Here is a 17737-nt window from a genome sequence, read left to right as displayed (position 1 = left end):
TAAATAAACATTGTTTAATAAACATAAAAGATGACCAATGTCATTACTAGCCTAGGAAATGCAATTAAGAACATGAGGCCTCACCCCTCCTGAGTGTGGCCTCGCAGCAAAGACACCAAACAAAGCAAGAGCTGAACCGCAGCTACATGCAAGGACCCAGATGGGAATCTTAGAAACACGAGGCCAAATGAAGTAAAGGAGCCTCAGACGACCTTGGAAGGAAATGCAGGGGGTGGCGGGGGAGAGGCCCACGAGCCCATGGGGTTGGGGCAGGCTTCTCCCATGTGCATAGGTCAGAAGCTGCCAGTTTTTACATGTGTGATGTTGTGTGTATAGCAAACATGGCATAAATTCTCTCCACAATCCAGCTTGTGGTTTACCAGCACGGACTAACAGCTACAATACGTTCAGACAGATAATGGAGCAAAGTTTTTCTAAAGCTCTGGAGACAATTAGTCCTGTAGATTTTTGTGAAGCTCCTATTTACATTCCAGGCAGTTAGTGTAATGTCTGTTGCAGGAGCACAATACAGCGATTGGACACTTCCAAACATCACCAGCTGCTCATCATGAGGGCGCTCCTCCATCTCCATCACCTAGTCTCCCATCCCTCCCCATACCTGTTCTGGAACCATGAGCCTGTTCTCTGCAGTGAAGAGTCTGGGGGCGCCCGGCAGGCTCCGTTGTTGGAGCATGCAGCGTGCGATCTCGGGGTTGTGAGCTCTCAAGCCTCATGCTGAGCTTTTTAAGATTACTTAAAAATAAAATCTTAAAAAAAAAAAGTCTGTTTCTTGGTTTGCCTCTCTAGTCCTGTAGATTTTATAAGGACTAAAGGATCTGCTGCATCCCTAATAACTCTGCAAGACAGGCAGGGCTGGAGTTATTATTCCCATTTTACAGAAGAGAAAACGGCAATGCAAAAAGCTTAAGACATTGGTCTCAGGTCACAGAGCTCATGAGAGGCAGAGCTGGGGTGAGACCCAAATATCCCAGTCCAGGCCCTGTGGTCCTTCTATGGGTGCCTCTCCATTAAACACTTGTAGGGAAGATTCCAGTACGTTTCTGCAAACTCAGTACCGCATTCCTAACATGAAATGGGTCATGTTCAGAAAAGTGTTATTCGATGGCTCTTGAGAGTCTCTTTCTCAGTCAGGGGCCCACAGTACACCCCTGAGCCATTATTCCAGTCTCAGATGCTCTTGGCAGCCATCCTGCGCTTTGCAAGTGACCCATAGGACACCGGTGAAAGAGCACAGGTCAGTGACCCTAAGGAAACCCGTCTTAGGGAATACCTGGTTACCTATGGCTTTGTACCTGACCCATCAAGCACCTTCCAACATCACACCCTCGCAGAGAAACTTCTGACATAAACAGGATCCATGTGTTTCAGATGAGAAAGCCAAGGCCGTCCCTGAGATTTGCTACCACGGAGGGCAGGAGGCCAAGAAGGAGCCCCTCCTCACGACTGTTACCGCATGGAGAGTTGGTCACCTTTGAGGGGCAGCCTGCGTACCTGGCACCTGAGAACAGGTGGGCAGCACAGAGGACACCGGCTTAAGGTCCCTCCTCCCTTACCGGTGATGGTCCTCCGGTGTCACAGGGGTGCAGGACAGTGCAGGCTGAGCCAGCGGATGGAGGGTGCACCTGTTACCCATCGCTCTTGGCTCCTGGCAGACTGACAGCCCTCCATTTCCTCCATTGCCATGTGGAAACCAGGAGCCCCGGCACAGCCCTGTGCACCCGACACCCAAACTGCCACTGGGCCATCACCGCCTGAATTTCTTCGAGGAGAAGCACCTTTCAGTGTGTGCGCTCAGGCCCACGTCCCTCGCCAGGGTGGCCTCAGGAAGCGACAGCCTCGCCTGCTGCCAGCGGCTCAAGGAGCTCAGGGGTGGGCGAGTGGGCTGAGCTGGAAGCAGGGCCCTGCTGCATCCCCGTGCTGCAGGCCTCGGGCCTGGGGCACACCCTCCCAGTCCCTAAACTGTTAGAAGCCCGCAGCTGCCAGGCCTACCTCTTGAGGAGCATTCCCTGAGGACGCAGAAAGCTTGCTATTTAGAGACAGGAGAAAAGGGGAGAAAAACCCAAGTCCATATAACTGCCCTTGAACCCTCAGATCCAACTCAGTCTGAGGCGGATTCTACTCGTGGACTTTTCAGTGATGGAAACATACACCATGTGGGCACATAGGGTCACGTGCGTGTGCACGTCTATGCGTTTTGCTATTTTTTTTTCCTTCTTAAACCACCTTGAGCTGGGCCTCTGTGACTTGCAACCACCATTAATACACTCATGTGATCAAAGTGCCCTACGCCTTTGCTGAAGCAGAGTCCCAATGTGGGTACTTGCCGTCAAGTGCCAGAGCACCAAGGGAGAGAGCTGAATGCGTTTCCCGGGAATCTCTGCAGAACGGACCTGTCTAAAGTGGCTCTTCCCACCCATTTCCATGTTGAGGCACAAGAAAGTTCCAGAAGGGCATAAGGCACAATGGGGAGAGCAAAGGCAACTGGCCCCAGGGTTCAGGCACTCCATATCTCTGCCGGCCATCCCTGGCATCCCCATCTCCCGGGAGCCAGGTGGGAAGCCTCACGAGAGCAAAGTAACAGTGAGACGTGGCAGGGACATGCTTCAGAACAGATCCTCAAGTGAGTCGGCTTGTGTCAAAATGGGTGACATGCCTTATCTGACAGCGCATTCTTCCTCTAAACGCCATCCTGGAACCGAATGCTTGCAGATGATTAGCCTTGTTTTTTCGACATCAGCCTCTGCCAAGCCCCAGCTGTTCCTGCACAGTCTGGCTCTCCAGGGTGTGCGGCAGCGGCTTCGTGGGAAGGGCCCCACGCCTGAAACTGCTGTGCTCTGTCCAGCAGACCAAGACTCCCAGCCAAGAAACCAGGGGACAGAAGGTCACTGGGTTGGAGGCGGAGGGAGGAGTATTCATAGAGCAGGGCCAGAAGAATGCCACGATTCAAGAAATGATTGAAGAGTCTCTTCGAGATTGGCCCAAGGAGTCATTCTCTTTGAACTGTGGGGGCCTAAGAATGCTGAGGGCCCCATCTGCAGATTCCTCCACTGACCCGCTGTGCTCAGATGAGGGCAGAAGGGCTGACAGAGCTTCCCTTCTCTGTAAACCCAGGAGCTGGAGGAGATGAAACTGGAGAGGGACCTGCCCCGGGCACCCTGCCGCTAACCAGGACTCCCTGGGACGAGGAACCAGGACGCTCTGGGCTTGATTCTCACCCGCAGTGACCTGACAGGAGAGCTGCCCAGGCACCTCTGAGCCCCCCTCTCCTGGCTTCCAGCCAATACATGCATGTCCCTCATGTAGACTTCCCTGACTCCCTGGGCAGGACTGCACGTGCCACCATACACAGCCCGGGGCCTATGGTCATCTCCACAGGAACTGGCACCCCCCAACACACCCCCACACCCCAACACTCCCCCAGCACCCCCACAACCCCCAACACTCCACATCCAACTCCCCAACATACCCCATATCCCTACACTCCCCAACATACCCACACACACCCCCAACACACCCCCACACTCCCTTTCCTGTGAGTCCTCTATAGAGCCTTGCCCCCACTGGAGGGTGAAGTGTCAGCCTGCTAGGCCGGAGCCCACCCTCGATACCCACGCATCCACACACACACACACACACAGTCCCCATGATACCTTCAGGGGCTCTGCAACCACTTCAGATGTCATCTCCAGCTCTTCTTGCCAGGGAAGATCAAATTTTACAGTTAGAACCCAATTCTCATCTGGCAAAAATCTCAACTTTGTTTTTTTGAAACTGAAGGGTAGGAGGAGGCCTCAGACACACAAGGATTCAGAAAGTACCAATTTGGGAATAATGAGAAGTGTTGTGTGCAAATCAGTCATAAAACATTAATTCACTTACTCAGGAGGTTCCCAAGAGACTCATAGCGTGCCTTGGTTGGGGCCCGCGGTTCCTAGAATAGGGACCTGACAGGCCCGAATCAAACCTTCCTCCCTTTGGGCCAATGTGCTGGGCACAGAAGGAAGCCCCGGGCCGCGGCCAGTGCCCACACCCCCTCCTCCCAAAATCTGCTCAGGACAGAAGGGGGGTCATGCGGGCTCCTCTCCACCCGGAGAGCAAGGTGAGAGCTGAGCTTCAAGCACAGCCCCAGAGGGGCAGGCGCCCAGATGCACCCACCCCCACCCCGAGATGTCCTGTGGCATTTGGCTGTGTTTCTGACAACCCTCCTTTGAGCTTGGGGAGCCCAGCCCATTGACCTGGGATGTGACAAACAGTGTCCATGCAACATGTGCTGAAGTTCACACCCACCTTTATGTGAAGCTCAGGCACAAAAAGTCAGAGAACAGAGGCAAAGTGAGCAGACTTAGTCACCCCCAGGGTCACTGTCCTTGTTTGACTTCTTTCCTTTTAACGTGTGGGACAATTACAATTGACGATTACAGCCAAGGCTTCAGTCAATACTCAGTTAACAAATACTTGTCCAGCACCAGCGTCGGGCCAGGGGCTAGAGGAGCCACAGAAATGAGAGGCGGGACAGACACAAAGCAACAAATACAGCCACGACCAGACATGGCCTACTTGCCCATCCAAGGGTGAACAAAGAAGTCATGGTCTGTCCATATATACGGGTCATGAGTGGACCATGAAGGCATCATGCCAAGTGGTATTAGAGAGGACAAACATACCACATGGTATGTGCGACCTAAACAAACAAACAAGGAACCTGGGACGCCTGATGGCTTAGCAGTTTAACACCTGCCTTCAGCTAAGGGCATGATCCTGGAGTCCTGGAATCGAGTCCCACATCAGGCTCCCTGCATGGAGCCTGCTTCTCCCTCTGCCTGTGTCTCTGCCTCTCTCTGTGTGTCTCTCATGAATAAATAAATTAAATTAAATTTAAAAAAAAAAAAACAAAAAACAGAACGAACTTAAACTCATGGGTACAGACAACAGACTGGTGTTTACCAGCTCCGGGGTAAAGGGGTCAAAAGGTACAAGCCTCTGGTTATAAGACAAGTTAGGCATGGGAAGGCCACACATAGCACAGTGACCACAGACACTACCGCACCACAGATCTGAAAGAGTGCTAAGAGAGTAGATATCAAAGTTTCCCAGCACCAGAAAAAAAAATGCTGAGCCGTGATGGATCTGAACTAGACAAGGCGGTACCATATGCCAAGAATTGACCCCTTGTGCCGCACACCAAGAATTCATATGATGTGGTATGTCAATCACAACTCAATAAAAATTTGCTAACTAACTAACTAAAAGATAGTTACCAATCAGTGGTCCTCGGAGTACGGTCCCCAGACCAGAGCCTTAGTTAGCATCATTTGAAAGCCCAGGCTCCAGGGATCCCTGGGTGGCGCAGCGGTTTGGCGCCTGCCTTTGGCCCAGAGCGCGATCCTAGAGACCCGGGATCGAATCCCACATCGGGCTCCCGGTGCATGGAGCCTGCTTCTCCCTCTGCCTGTGTCTCTGCCTCTCTCTCTTTCTCTCTCTGTCACTATCATAAATAAATAAAAATTAAAAAAAAAAAAAAAGAAAGCCCAGGCTCCAACCTGAACCTACTAAATCAGTAGGAGTGGGACCCAGGAACTGTTCGGAGTCCTCCAGATGATCTTTGTGCACACACTCAGGTTTGTGACACGTAATAGCAAGGGCTGTGGTGGAGAGTGAGTGCAGGGTTACTTGGGACACAGTGGCCCAGGAAGGGCTCTTTAGGAAGGAAGACCTATAAACTGAGTTGATGCCTAAAAAGGGGGGACGAGCAGTACTGTGAAGAGGCAGCAGAGAGTTCCAGCCCAGGGAACAGCAGGAGCAGAGGCCCTGAAGTAGGGAAGAGAAAGGAAGCCAGTGCAGCCTGGAAAAAGCAAAGAACAACCCGCCCAAAGAAGGCACCCAGGTGGCCAACAGACATGTGGAAAGATGCTCAGCATCATTCATCCTCAGCACATAAAAACCACCATGAGATCCCACCTCAAGCCCATCAAAAGGACTAAAATCAACAAGATAGGAGACAATAGGTGTCGGTGAGGATGAGCAGAAAGGGGAGCCTCTTACCTACTGGTGGGAATGCATCTGGTGCAGCTGCTCTGGAGAACAGTGTGGAGGATCCTCAGGAAGTTGAACATAGAGCTGCCCTGCAACCCAGCAACTGCACTACTGGGTATTGATATAGTTCACATCCATCACGGCTCAGCATACAAAAATACACACTCAAAGAGATCTGTGGACCTCAATGTTCATGGCAGCATTACCAGCAGTAGCCAAATCATGGGAACGGTCCAGTGCCCACCGACCGATGAAAGAACAAAGAGGACGCGATGTGTACATACAACGGAGCATGACTCGGCCTAAGAAGGAAGGACTCCTGGCCATTTGCAACAACATGGGTGGGTCTAGAGAGTGTGGCGTCACCCGAAATAACTCAGAGACAAATATTGTGTGAGCTCACGCCTACGTAGAATTCCATAAACAAAACAACTGGACAAAGGGGGAAAAATAGAAGGAGGCACACCAAGAAATGGACTCTTGACCTCAGAGAACACACTTGTGGATCCCAGAGGGCAGGGCACCTCCGTGATGTGTGCCGAACCCATCCGTTATGCTCCTGCAACAACTGAATTTACACTAACTGGAATTAAAATTTAAGACAAACAAAACAAAGGCACCCAGAGGCATCTCATGGGAGGAGCAGGGTCTGAAAGTCCACATGCCTGCCCTCTGGCCAGCCAGCCTGCCCCGCAGACCGGGGAGGGGGACATGGGGGACAGTCTCAGAGCCTTCCAGGTGTTCGTAAAGTGGAAAACAGTCCTGAGCCTGCCTCCTGGGCCGCTGGAGAGTCCAGTGATGAGCGGGTGGGAGTGCAGCTAGAAGAGTGAGGGGTGCTCACGTGGCAATGACCACGGATGGGAGTCAGGGGCCTGCAGCCTTGGGGGTGGCCAACAGACCACAGCACCTGGGAGCCGGGGGAGTGGGGTGGAGGGGCAGGTTGCCCAGACTGGCCTGGGTGCAGCAGCTGCACCCACCCCCAGAAGCTAGGGGCTGGTCTGGCTTCCCCGGAGTTTGGGCCTCACTGACTGCCTGAAGCCCCCTGGGAGCTACACATGCCTGAACTGAACTGGGCGTGCTCTCAGGCGGTCAGAGCCTTTTCTCCGCCATCCCCCCTATGCCCCTTTACCGGGGCGGGGGGGGGGCTGGGGAGGCCCACACTCTGCCCCCAGCCTCCAGGGAGGCTCCCCCAGGACTCGGAGGATGGAGGGCACAGCATCGAGCTGGCCCAGTCAGTGGCCCGCGCCCCAGAGCACAGACGAAATGCAAGACTCTCTGCTTCAAGCCTCTGGCGAGAAGACAAGGCCCCCAGATCCTCCCTGCTTCCAGAAGCCACCCCCCCTACCTGCTGTGAGCAAGTCCACATCCTGAGTGCTCAGGGCCCCGAGCGGCCCACACCGTGGGCCAGGCCTTCTCCTGCAGATGGGAAATGGAGCCTGAGCCCAGGAAGAGAAGGGATGGAGCTGCCCCCACCCACGGAACTTGTGGTAAGACTGAGACGGAGAACCCAGACCCCTAGGCCTGACCCAGGAGCTTCTTCAAACACAAGTCACAGCTCCCACCCCTCAAAAACCCGAGTCCACAGAATAGGGCCTCAGCCATTGGCATGGCATTCAAGACCCCCAGCCTAGTTCCCACTGGCCTTCCCACACTCTCCTCCCATGCTTGCCATCCTCCCACCCCGCCAACTCACCCTGACGCTGCTGCCACACACTGAGCATCATGGCAGGGGCATGACCCACAGGTTCCGCACCAAGGCCGGCCCTTAGCAGGATTCCTGCCCCACACACCTGTGCCCATGCTGTGGCCTCACCCACAAATCCTTGCCTTCCTCCCAGGGGTAGATCCTACTCAGTCCTCCCAAGGTTCTCTTGTGGCGGGCATCAGCCCACTCCTGAGCAGAATTCCCAATCCGTTCAGCCACTCCTCCAGTCCCTGGGGATGCTGTTCCCAACACCCACTGGCCTGTGGCTCAGGCAAAGCCTCTGCTAGGTTGTGTTCATGCCCCTAGCCCTGCACACCCCCACCCAGCTGAGATGTGCAGGGACTGAGGCTTCCACATCTTCATGTCCCCTCTGAGCCCCTGGCAGTGTCTGCCCCACAGAAGTGTCCAGTAACAGTTTATCCACAGGAACACGAGGACGTGTACACCTGTCCCCACGCAGACTCGCCCACCTGCCTTGGATGCCGTACCGTGATGCTGGGCACAAACTGCCCAGTGGTGTCAGGCTCCCTCCTTCCTCTGACCCCCGTCCTGGCAAGCGTGTGCACCCTGGGCAGCAGTGGCGCCTGGCGGATTTTCGGCTGCGCAGCACAGACCCTGCACATACATGATAAACGACCGATCCAAGTCCATTATTGATGAAACTGCCCTACGTGGACAAGGGACACACGGCCAGTTCCCCTTTGCTCATCTGAACCCTGTACACACGGGTCACCACGTAAGCTTTCCTGCTGGTTCAGTGAGGATTTATCCGGGGCTGAAAAAACAAGTTCCTGCTTGATACAGTCGCCGAATAAATGATTGCAAATGCCTACCAACCGTGGTTATGGGGCATGAGCCAGAGACATGGTACAGGATGCTGTGGTCACTCAGTTCGCCCTGAGTTCACCACTTGCCCTCATGGCCTTGTCCCCATCGTGCTCCACGTGGCCCCAGCAGCCCCAGCAGGGCCAGCGTCCCCTTCCCTAGCTCCAAGGCAGAAAACAGATGACTCACCTTTATCCCCAACGGGAGGGAAGTAGACTCAGGGTTTCTTCCATGTCTTTGCATTGCTTAATATGATCTCCCCCAGATCACCATCCCCTGCTTCCCACGGGAACCGCTGAAGACACCAATTTCCTACTGATTCCGGATGTGAGGCCTGCAGGGTCTGACCTCACCGATTCCTGGGGGAGGTGTTGAGACCGTGGAGCAAGTGCAAGCTCAAGAATCAGCTCTGGCTGGCACTCTGGCTCCGCCAGTATCTTGGTTGGAAGCAGAGGCAGACGGCACCCGCCGAGGCCCCAAAGCCTCCCTGCCTCCCCAGCTGCCTGGACGCTGCGGCCTGGGGCAGGGCCCGGCACTGGCTGTCCCCGGCTCCCCTCTGGCCCAGCGCCCACTAGCCGAGGGGAAGAGCAGGGCAGCCCCTGACACGCAGTCTGATGTCGGAGGCCTCGGAGGGAAGGAATCCTGTGAATGTGGTGTCCCTGCCAGCCGCGGGACATGGCTGGGACCCTTCCCCAAACACGCGCCCCTGTTCCAAGACAAACAGGAGCCTCAGGCACAGGGCTGTGCTCAAGCGAGTCAGGAGCCATTGACTTAGGAACTGAGCGAGGGCTCCTGCCTCACTGCCAGGTGCAGCAGTGCTCACGCTGTCCCTCCTTCTACTCATTCATTCATTCACTCATTCCTTCAATAGTCACCCACTGAGAGGTTGCACGGCCGGCACCACACCTGCAGCCATGAAGCTTTCCAGCCTCCCCCAGGCCCCTACCCGGGGCCCCAAACCCCAATGCCCACATCCTCGTGAGGGCACATGGGCCCCTGCCTGCCCTGTCACACTTGGGGCTGCAGCAGAGGGTCCCCTGATGAGGGGCTGGCCCGGCCCACCCGCACCACCCCCTTCACAGCCTGCCAGCCCACGGGGTCTGGAGTCCGCCTTTCTGTCTGCATGTCCATGTGTCTAGAGAAGCAGGCAGCCGGAGAGCGAGCGACATTGTACCCTGTCGCCCTTCGGCTCTCTCAGGCTGAGGGGCCCAGAGGACGGACCAAAGGCAGCCCATCCAGCTGAGGGGGGTCATAGCGCAGAGGGAGAGAATCTCCAGGGCTCACAGTCGGGAAGCCTCTCCTCCTCCCTTGCCAGCCCCCCCCAGCTGGGATGTGCAGCCCCACATCTCACCGAATAGGGTAGGGATGGTTAGGTGTGAGGCCACAGGGCTGCTACTCCCAGGGGAGCAGAGGTGAGGGAGCCACGGCAGCGATGGTTCAGGGAGTGCGCCCCTGACCATGAGGCACTCGAGGCACTCAGGGCGTCCTTGCCAAGCTTCAGAACAGCCCCATAAGACACGCGTTCTCACCCCATCCTATAGACGGCCCCTACGGATGTAGCACACGGCACCCGACCACCCACAGGATGGGATCTGACCCTATGTATCTCAATCTAAAGCCCGTGCTCCTGCCCACATCTGACTAGCTCCCTCCACTCTCTGGCCTCACACCCCTCCCTCCAGGTCCCTTGAGGATGTAAAGACCACCCTTCTTTCCCTCGCAGCAGGTACTAGCCCCGGAGCCTTGGAGTGATGTCTCCCCAAGGCTGTTGTCAGTACCGCCCAGCGCAATGGCTCATGTGGTACCTGAATCACGTCCACTGTGCTCATGCCCACACTCTCTATAACACTGATCCTTTGCCTTCCTACATATCCTTTATCTCCTTTCCTGTGTTTCTGGTGGCACAAAGAGCTCCCAAGTCACCGTGTTCCTGCACAAGCTGGGGCGAGGGCGGGGCCATGTGCACACAAGCACACATGCACCGTGGAGAACAGCTGCGGAAGCGGCCACGCAGGTTCAAGGCCTGTGCGTGTGGCTCTGTTCCAGAGCTGGCCGGCAGCGCACTTGATCCACTTCCATCAACGGGATGTTGGAAATGCAATCTACACCTAGTCCTGCAGACAGAAGGGAGGCTCCGATCACCTTCCTCTATTTCAACACCCTTGGAAGCATCACACATCTACGGATGCACCAGGGTACGTACCGCCCAGGACTTCAAACACAGGGGCCGGCCCTGCAGGTAACCCTGCCCTCCCGCCCCCCTCAGGCCCCCTCCAGACATGCGGCCAGACACCCGCCTCTGCTGCGACCACCAAAGGCACTGCTGAAGCATCCCGCTGTTGAAGGCTCACACTTCCTCCATCCTCTTGCAACACCACTTGCTCTCCACACACAACTGGCAAATTCCAGGACAGACTATAATTGAAAGAAACGGGACCAGACCAAAGAACATAAGGTGAGAGCCAAGAAAAATTTATAGGTCATTGAGAAAATTGCTCCGCTGGGCCCTGGGGAAGTGCCCACTCCCCATGGCACCAGGGCTGGGCGTGGCCCGCGGTGGATGCCCACCCTGCGTGGAGGCCGGGCAGCTGAGGCTGTGGCTGGGGGGGGATTCCTCGTCCATGGAGGGCAGACACAGTCCTGGCAGACGCCAGCGAGCACACGTGCCAGCTGGAGCACAGGAGGAGAGCAAGGCCACGTCACTGAGCACCCCGGACCAGGACGCACAAGTGGAAAATCCAGACTGTCTTCCTAAGGACTGGGATGATTCAGAAAAGCAGAACATTCTCAAGTTGGAGGAGGCCCCAGAGAGCATCTCCTCCAGACAACGGAGGACTGTGGTGTGCAGGCAGCATGCCCGTTCTACAGACCCATGAAGCCCACAGGCCCCTTCTCGGAAGAATGCTGTGAGCGGCAGGAAATTAAATTCATGGGATGGCAAGGGAGACCCAGCACAATGGAGGCACTGAACAAAATCTCTCTACAAGAAATGCATGTCGTGGTCATATATGGTCAGGGCACGGAACACCAAGACGGGACAGCAGCTCAGCATCTTGTACAGTGTTGAAGGAGGGATTAGTGAGAACGGTATTTCAGGATGTGCCAAACACTTCAAGCACTTCAGAAGAACTGTTACAGCTGTGATATGACATATAAATATGTGTTTCCCCTGCGAATACTGGCCCAGTACTGTGCAGGGCCTACAGCTTACTGCCTACTCAATGGAAAACAGTGACAAACCTCTCAAGATGGCAATGGGTGAAAAACGTGACAACAGATCCCCTGAATTCTAGCCGCAGACCCCAAGCTAAGATGCTTTACTATCCTACCATCCTTTCTTCTTATACAAAGGCCCTGTGACCTCTGTCTGCCCCACAGATAAGAAATAGTGAAACTGTTCAGTTCTTCTCAATGTCCTATCTGGTCCCTTTACCAAACAATCTGCCCTGATTTACGCTTTAAAAAAAAAAAAATTGGTGGTATTTTCATTTTTAAATAAAAATAATATAACCTGCTAAGAGATTCAAACAATATGGGGATTATATTGTAAAAATTAAGTTTTGGGATGTCCGGGTGACTCAGCGGTTGAGCATCTGCCTTGGGCTCACAGCATGATCTTGGGGTCCCAGGATTGAGTCCCACATCGGGCTCCCTACAGGGAGCCTGCTTCTCCCTCTGCCTGTGTCTCCGTGTCTCATGGATAAATAAAATCTTTAAGATAAATAAATAAATATTAATTTTTAACATTTCTTTTAAGCATTTTGTTTTCTGTTTTGTTTTTAGTCATCTGTACCCCCAGCGTGAGGCTGAAACTCATGACCTCAAGATCAAGAGTCACATGCTCAACTGAACCAGCCAGGCACCTCTTCGTGTATTTTTAAATGCAGTTTCATCTAAGAATAGACAGATGGACTACAGCCTTGCTTAAAAAGCGTGGTTCTGGGACCAGCAGCATTGCCTCACTGGGGAGCTGCCAAGGAAGCTGGAACCTCAGGCCTCACCACAGACCTGCTGAGGCACCACCTGCATTTCCCTGGGAGAAGAGCTGCCCAGAGTCCGTTCCCCGCTGAGGTCTCCCTGCAGATCCCAAATGCCAACCAGTGTCAAGGATCCAACCCTCAACCCTCCAAAAGTCATGCACCATTAAACCCAATACCCAGTGGAAATAATAAACACTGATAGAATAACAGGACTAGGGATTTGGAGCAGGAGAATTCCTAACGGAATGCTGGGACTAGAAATACTGACAACAGTTATCACGATCACTGCCCTGTCATGAGCCATTCCCATGAGCCACCCCCCACACCTGACCATTTACATGAAAATCTCACTGCCTATGGAAGGAAGCCGGTAGCGTTCTCCCCGTTTACAGATGGAAACCCTGAGGTGCGGAGATGCTAAGCTGCTCCTCAAGACCTGTAGCAAGGTCCGGCTACAGGTGAACAAGTGTGCAGAGCCTGGTGCACCAGGACAGCAGAGCGAAGCCGCCTGTGGAGCCCCTGCCTGAGCCCAGCCCGTTTCCTCCCAGGCCTGCCTATGCCCGGTGCCCTTGGCAGCTGGAGGACCGAGCAGCCGGTGCCACCTTCACTTTCCCTCTGGCCTTGTCCCCAAGGATGTGATTTTCATCAGCCCATGCCGGTATAAGAAATCAGAGGGAAAGCCTGCAGGAACTTCTACATGGTGACAGGTGCTCCTGGCCTGGCCTTACCCACTGGGGACCAGCGTCATGGTGGAAGGACTCCTCACTGCTTGGGTTCAGAGTCTAAATGAACCTGGATTTGCTGGGGTCTCAGAGCAGAATCTGACCAAGGGACCAGAACCGGGCAAAGGCGTGAAAGTGCGAGGTGGGTGCATCACCAGCTCGGTTCTAGGTCACTTTACAGGTGTTAAAGAATGAGGCCTTCAGCACATTTTCAGACCCTATGAATCTTTCTATGGCCTCCCTATCTCTGCCTTCTCTTCACTGCTCAGGGACCTGCCACAGGCCACCTAGTATTTCAGCTGCTTCTCTTGTGTCTCATCTCCCTTCCTTGACCGTAAACTCTGGGGAGAGCCCCACCCGGGGTTTTGGCCCGGCCACAGCCTGATACCAACAGGTGCTCTGTTTCCATCAGTCACATTCAACATGTTGAATGTTGGGAAAAAAAAAAATGGTTGGCTTTCAGGAAAACTAGCTCAAGGGGGATCCCTGGGTGGAGCAGCGGTTTGGCGCCTGCCTTTGGCCCAGGGCGCGATCCTGGAGACCCAGGATCGAATCCCACGTCGGGCTCCCGGTGCATGGAGCCTGCTTCTCCCTCTGCCTGTGTCTCTGCCTCTCTCTCTCTGTCTTTGACTATCATAAATAAATAAAAAATTAAAAAAAAAAAAAAAAAAGAAAACTAGCTCAAGGAAAGCCTCAGGCTAGCACCACCCATCTTCCAGAAGGATCCATGCATGTCCCTACCTGCCTGCCCAAGCATTTCAATCAATGACAAATCCCCAGGGCCAGGAGGGAGAAGAAAGTCATTGCTCACAACCTCACAAACGACTGGGAGAGCCCCCGCGGTCCCCGGGGGAGCAGGGCTCTAGTGAAAGACTGCTTGCGCAACCACAGAACATTCCACAAGCACTTGTCACCGGTGGAGTCCCTAAATCTGCCACTGAGCCAAGCTGATTGGCAAAGCCGGATGAAGAATGTCCACCCGGGGAGGTGACAAGCTTAGCCCCAAAGGGGACACACACACAAACGAGTGACACCAACAGTCAGGGACTGTGGCCAAAGGTCAACCCATGGGTGCCCCAACCCTTCGGCTCAGCTCCCCTCTTTCTGAGCCTTCAGCGCCCACACCGGTCACCCCAGAGCACGCTACTTCTGTGAGGCCTTCCAGCAGCTCAGCCCTGGGGATGTGTTTGCTTTCACTTCAGTCTGTGCCTTGGGTGCATCTAGGTAGGTAAGGTAAGGCTTCCCTAGAGCAAACCCCTTCTCCTTGATCACTCACCGCGTCCCTCTGGTTCTCCATCACTGGCACCGGTCTCCCCGGGGCCTGGGAGCTGAAAGACCCACCCTCACCAGCCACAAGTCCCACCCCACTCACGGAGCCAAGATGCCAGTTTTCTTGGGGACTCAAAACTCTCTTGGCTCATGGGCTGTTATTCTTGGGTTGCTGTTCACTCTGCAAGTGTCCTGGGTGATCCAGATTTACTTCTAGGGGTTGGGGGACTCAAAACCAGATTTTGTTCCAGAAGGGACAGGGTCTAGTCACCTCCAAAGCAGAATCCAAAAGAGAGAAGTCGAGAAGGAAATTCAGGGCCACAGGGGACCCGTGCTCTGAGCCGGCCATGCCTGGCCTGCAGCGAGGGGTCATGGGCTAATTTGGACACAAGAGTGGAAACTGCTTCTTTGAAACTGGGTCCAAAACTCAGAGAAAGGAAGCCACAGGGAAAATGCCCTTTTGCTTCTTGAAGCAGATTGTCTCACAGTTCACGAGGACAAACCAGGGCAGAAGGAAGACATAAAAACAGGGATGTTGCCTAGGAAGCAGTCTGCCAAAGAAGCTTAACTTGAATTGGATGAGGTCTCTAGATCTAACCATTACCAGTTCACGAAAAAGCAGAAGGCGTGAAGAAGTATGTTGAATACCCGCCCCAAAAAACGTGATCAGAGAAATCCCAAAGGTAAAGAACTTTACAGGACAAACCGCTCTGCCTCATCAACAAAACACATGGCCAGAGAGACAGGAAAGATCCAGAGAAATTTAAGAGACTTGTCAACAAAATGCAACCCCTGGACCTTATCTGTATCCTGTTCTAACCAACCAACAGGGGCAAAAAGACATTTATGACATGACCAGGGAAATTTGAACACCATCTGGATATTGAACAATAAATAGGAATTATTGTTGACTTTTGTAGGTTTGATAACAGTGTTGGGGCGATATATTTTAAAGAATCTGTATCTCTTAGAGATATATTCTAAGGTATTTAAAGATAAAGTCATATGATGCCTGAGGTTTGCTCTAATGAATCCACTGGGGGAGGGGAAAGGACCAGCGAGGCTGATTATAGCAATCGAATGGTAAACAGATGGTACTCATTTTGCTCTCCGCCTCTATGTTCAAAATGTGACAGGACAAAAATTTTAATTAAAAAAAAAAAGGCAAGAGAAGGCGCTCATGTTTAATCAGGGCTCCAACGCAGACTCTCTGAGGCGAACACACCTTAACCTTGCTGAGCCTCATTCAGGGCCTAATGGGTTCACATCCCAGCTCACCCCCCCACTGCGCCTCAGCCAGATTTCCTGGCCTCCTCCAAGGGCTCCAGGGCCTGACCAGTATGACAGGAATAATGACAGTTCTGCCACGTGGGGCGGCCTTGAGGCATAAATGTGTTAGTTCACGTGTACACGTCCCAGCACCCTGCACCACACCACACAAGTGTTTGCTCTTGATGTGATGCCACTGCTGGCATCACTCTTGTTTGTTCATCTCATCCTGATGGGGAGGAGGAAAAGCCTCCCTTGGAGAGGCGGCGCTCCTCCCTAGGACACCTGCATTTCAGGAACATTTCCCAGTTCTTTCCAATCACACACTGCTCCTTCCATGCTTTCTCCACCAGCTCAGACCACATTCTCCTCCTCCCGGTGGTGAGCACCCCGTCCTCACCTCCTCCTCTTTCATTAACAATGGGCCCCCTTGGCACCTTCCCCTCGCCGACCATCCCTAGGCCTTGCTTCCCTCCTGCCTGTTCTCAAGCCCACCTCTCACCTCCTTGTTCTGGAGGGAACAGTAGGTGGAAACTGACTCCCTTCCTGGTCCCTTCGGTCGCCCCGCCCCTGTGACGCCACCTCTTACAATGCCCAGAAGGACCTCTGTGCAGCAGGAAATGGAAGGGAAGTTGAAGGGACTCAGCGCTTATGAATGCATAATGCTGAACGTTTTGGAGATGGGTGGGCCCCAGGCCAAGTCTCACTAGGGTTCCTTGGTTCTATTCTTCTTACACAAGGGCCACTATGAAAGCCCGGCAGCTCCCGTGTGACAGCTTGGGAGCCATAAAGCTGCATGACCCACGAGGGCCGGGAGAAGACTAGATTTCCCAGCCCCGTCCCTGTTCTCAAGGGCCCTGCAACCCTGGAAAGAAATCTGTGGGGGGGGAGAGGGGCCTGCTTCAGGAGGCCATGCGCCAGTCCCAGCTTCTCCCCAGAGGGGCCTGTGGGGCTGCCCCCGACATCAGGCAGGCACCCTGCACCACAAAGGGCCCCCTCCCGAAGTCCAATGGGTTATTACACCCCCTCCCTCCCTTAGAGTTGCCCATTTGGCACATCCAGCCCCACAGGGCAGGCATCCTGGAAGAGGAGCGCCACCCCAATCTCTCCTCTGCATTTCTTTCGGGATCATTTCTTTTCTACCAGACAAGACAGGTCATGCGGCCAAGTTAGGAAAGTAGATACTGGCAGTCAGCCCAGTGGACTCCCACTCTACCTCTGTCACTACAAACTCGCTGGAGTCCAGGCTCCCTTTCCTACAAAATGAGGAGGCTGGAGTTCAATTGGTAAAGTCCCTTCCAGTTACAGCGGTTCTGCTGCTTGTTAATAAAGAAGCATGCTACCTCCTCCTCCACCAAACTGCATCTCTGGGTTGACTGCACCCCACATTCTTCACCTTCAGAGTGACCACCAACCAGCTCTCCCCTCCCTGCCTCACCCCTCCTTCTCACTCTCTTCCTCCTCCGCCTCTCTCTCTCTCTCTCTCTCTCTCACACACACACACACACACACACACCATGTCCCTCGCAACCCCTAAGAATGGAGAAGTTCTCCCCTCGCAGCTCTGCAGGCTACTTGTTTGCATACTATTTGCATGGATCCAGATGGCAATGTGACACTCGTTTGCATGAATGTATAGAAGACGTCACGAAATAACCAACCCAGCCTCTCTAACAGCTCAGTGCTTCAGAGCCCTGAAATGGGACCAACAAAAAAAAAATCTCAATAGGTACACCAGTGGTCTCCAGACCTTTGAGGACATCAGAAGGAAGTATCAGAGCTTCAAGGCACATTTATTTCTATCACATCTTCTAAAATGTTCTATTTTTGAACGGATGCATTACACTCCTCAAACCATATTAGCATAACAGGATATGTATGTAATTTATAAATATGTCTATAATGGGGCTTCA

At 53.7% G+C, this 17737-nt stretch overlaps 1 protein-coding gene across 1 annotated transcript in view; it reads right to left on the bottom strand.

Annotated features, from left to right (window-relative positions):
• FBLN5 (fibulin 5) overlaps nt 1-17737 on the bottom strand; it is a 68728-nt gene that overhangs the window by 41323 nt on the left and 9668 nt on the right. The gene's annotated exons all lie outside the window — the stretch shown is intronic.

This window comes from Vulpes lagopus, chromosome 6, assembly GCF_018345385.1.
Source record: "Vulpes lagopus strain Blue_001 chromosome 6, ASM1834538v1, whole genome shotgun sequence".
Classification (NCBI taxonomy): Eukaryota; Metazoa; Chordata; class Mammalia; order Carnivora; family Canidae; genus Vulpes; species Vulpes lagopus.
This window is presented reverse-complemented; position numbering and strand designations above follow the sequence as displayed.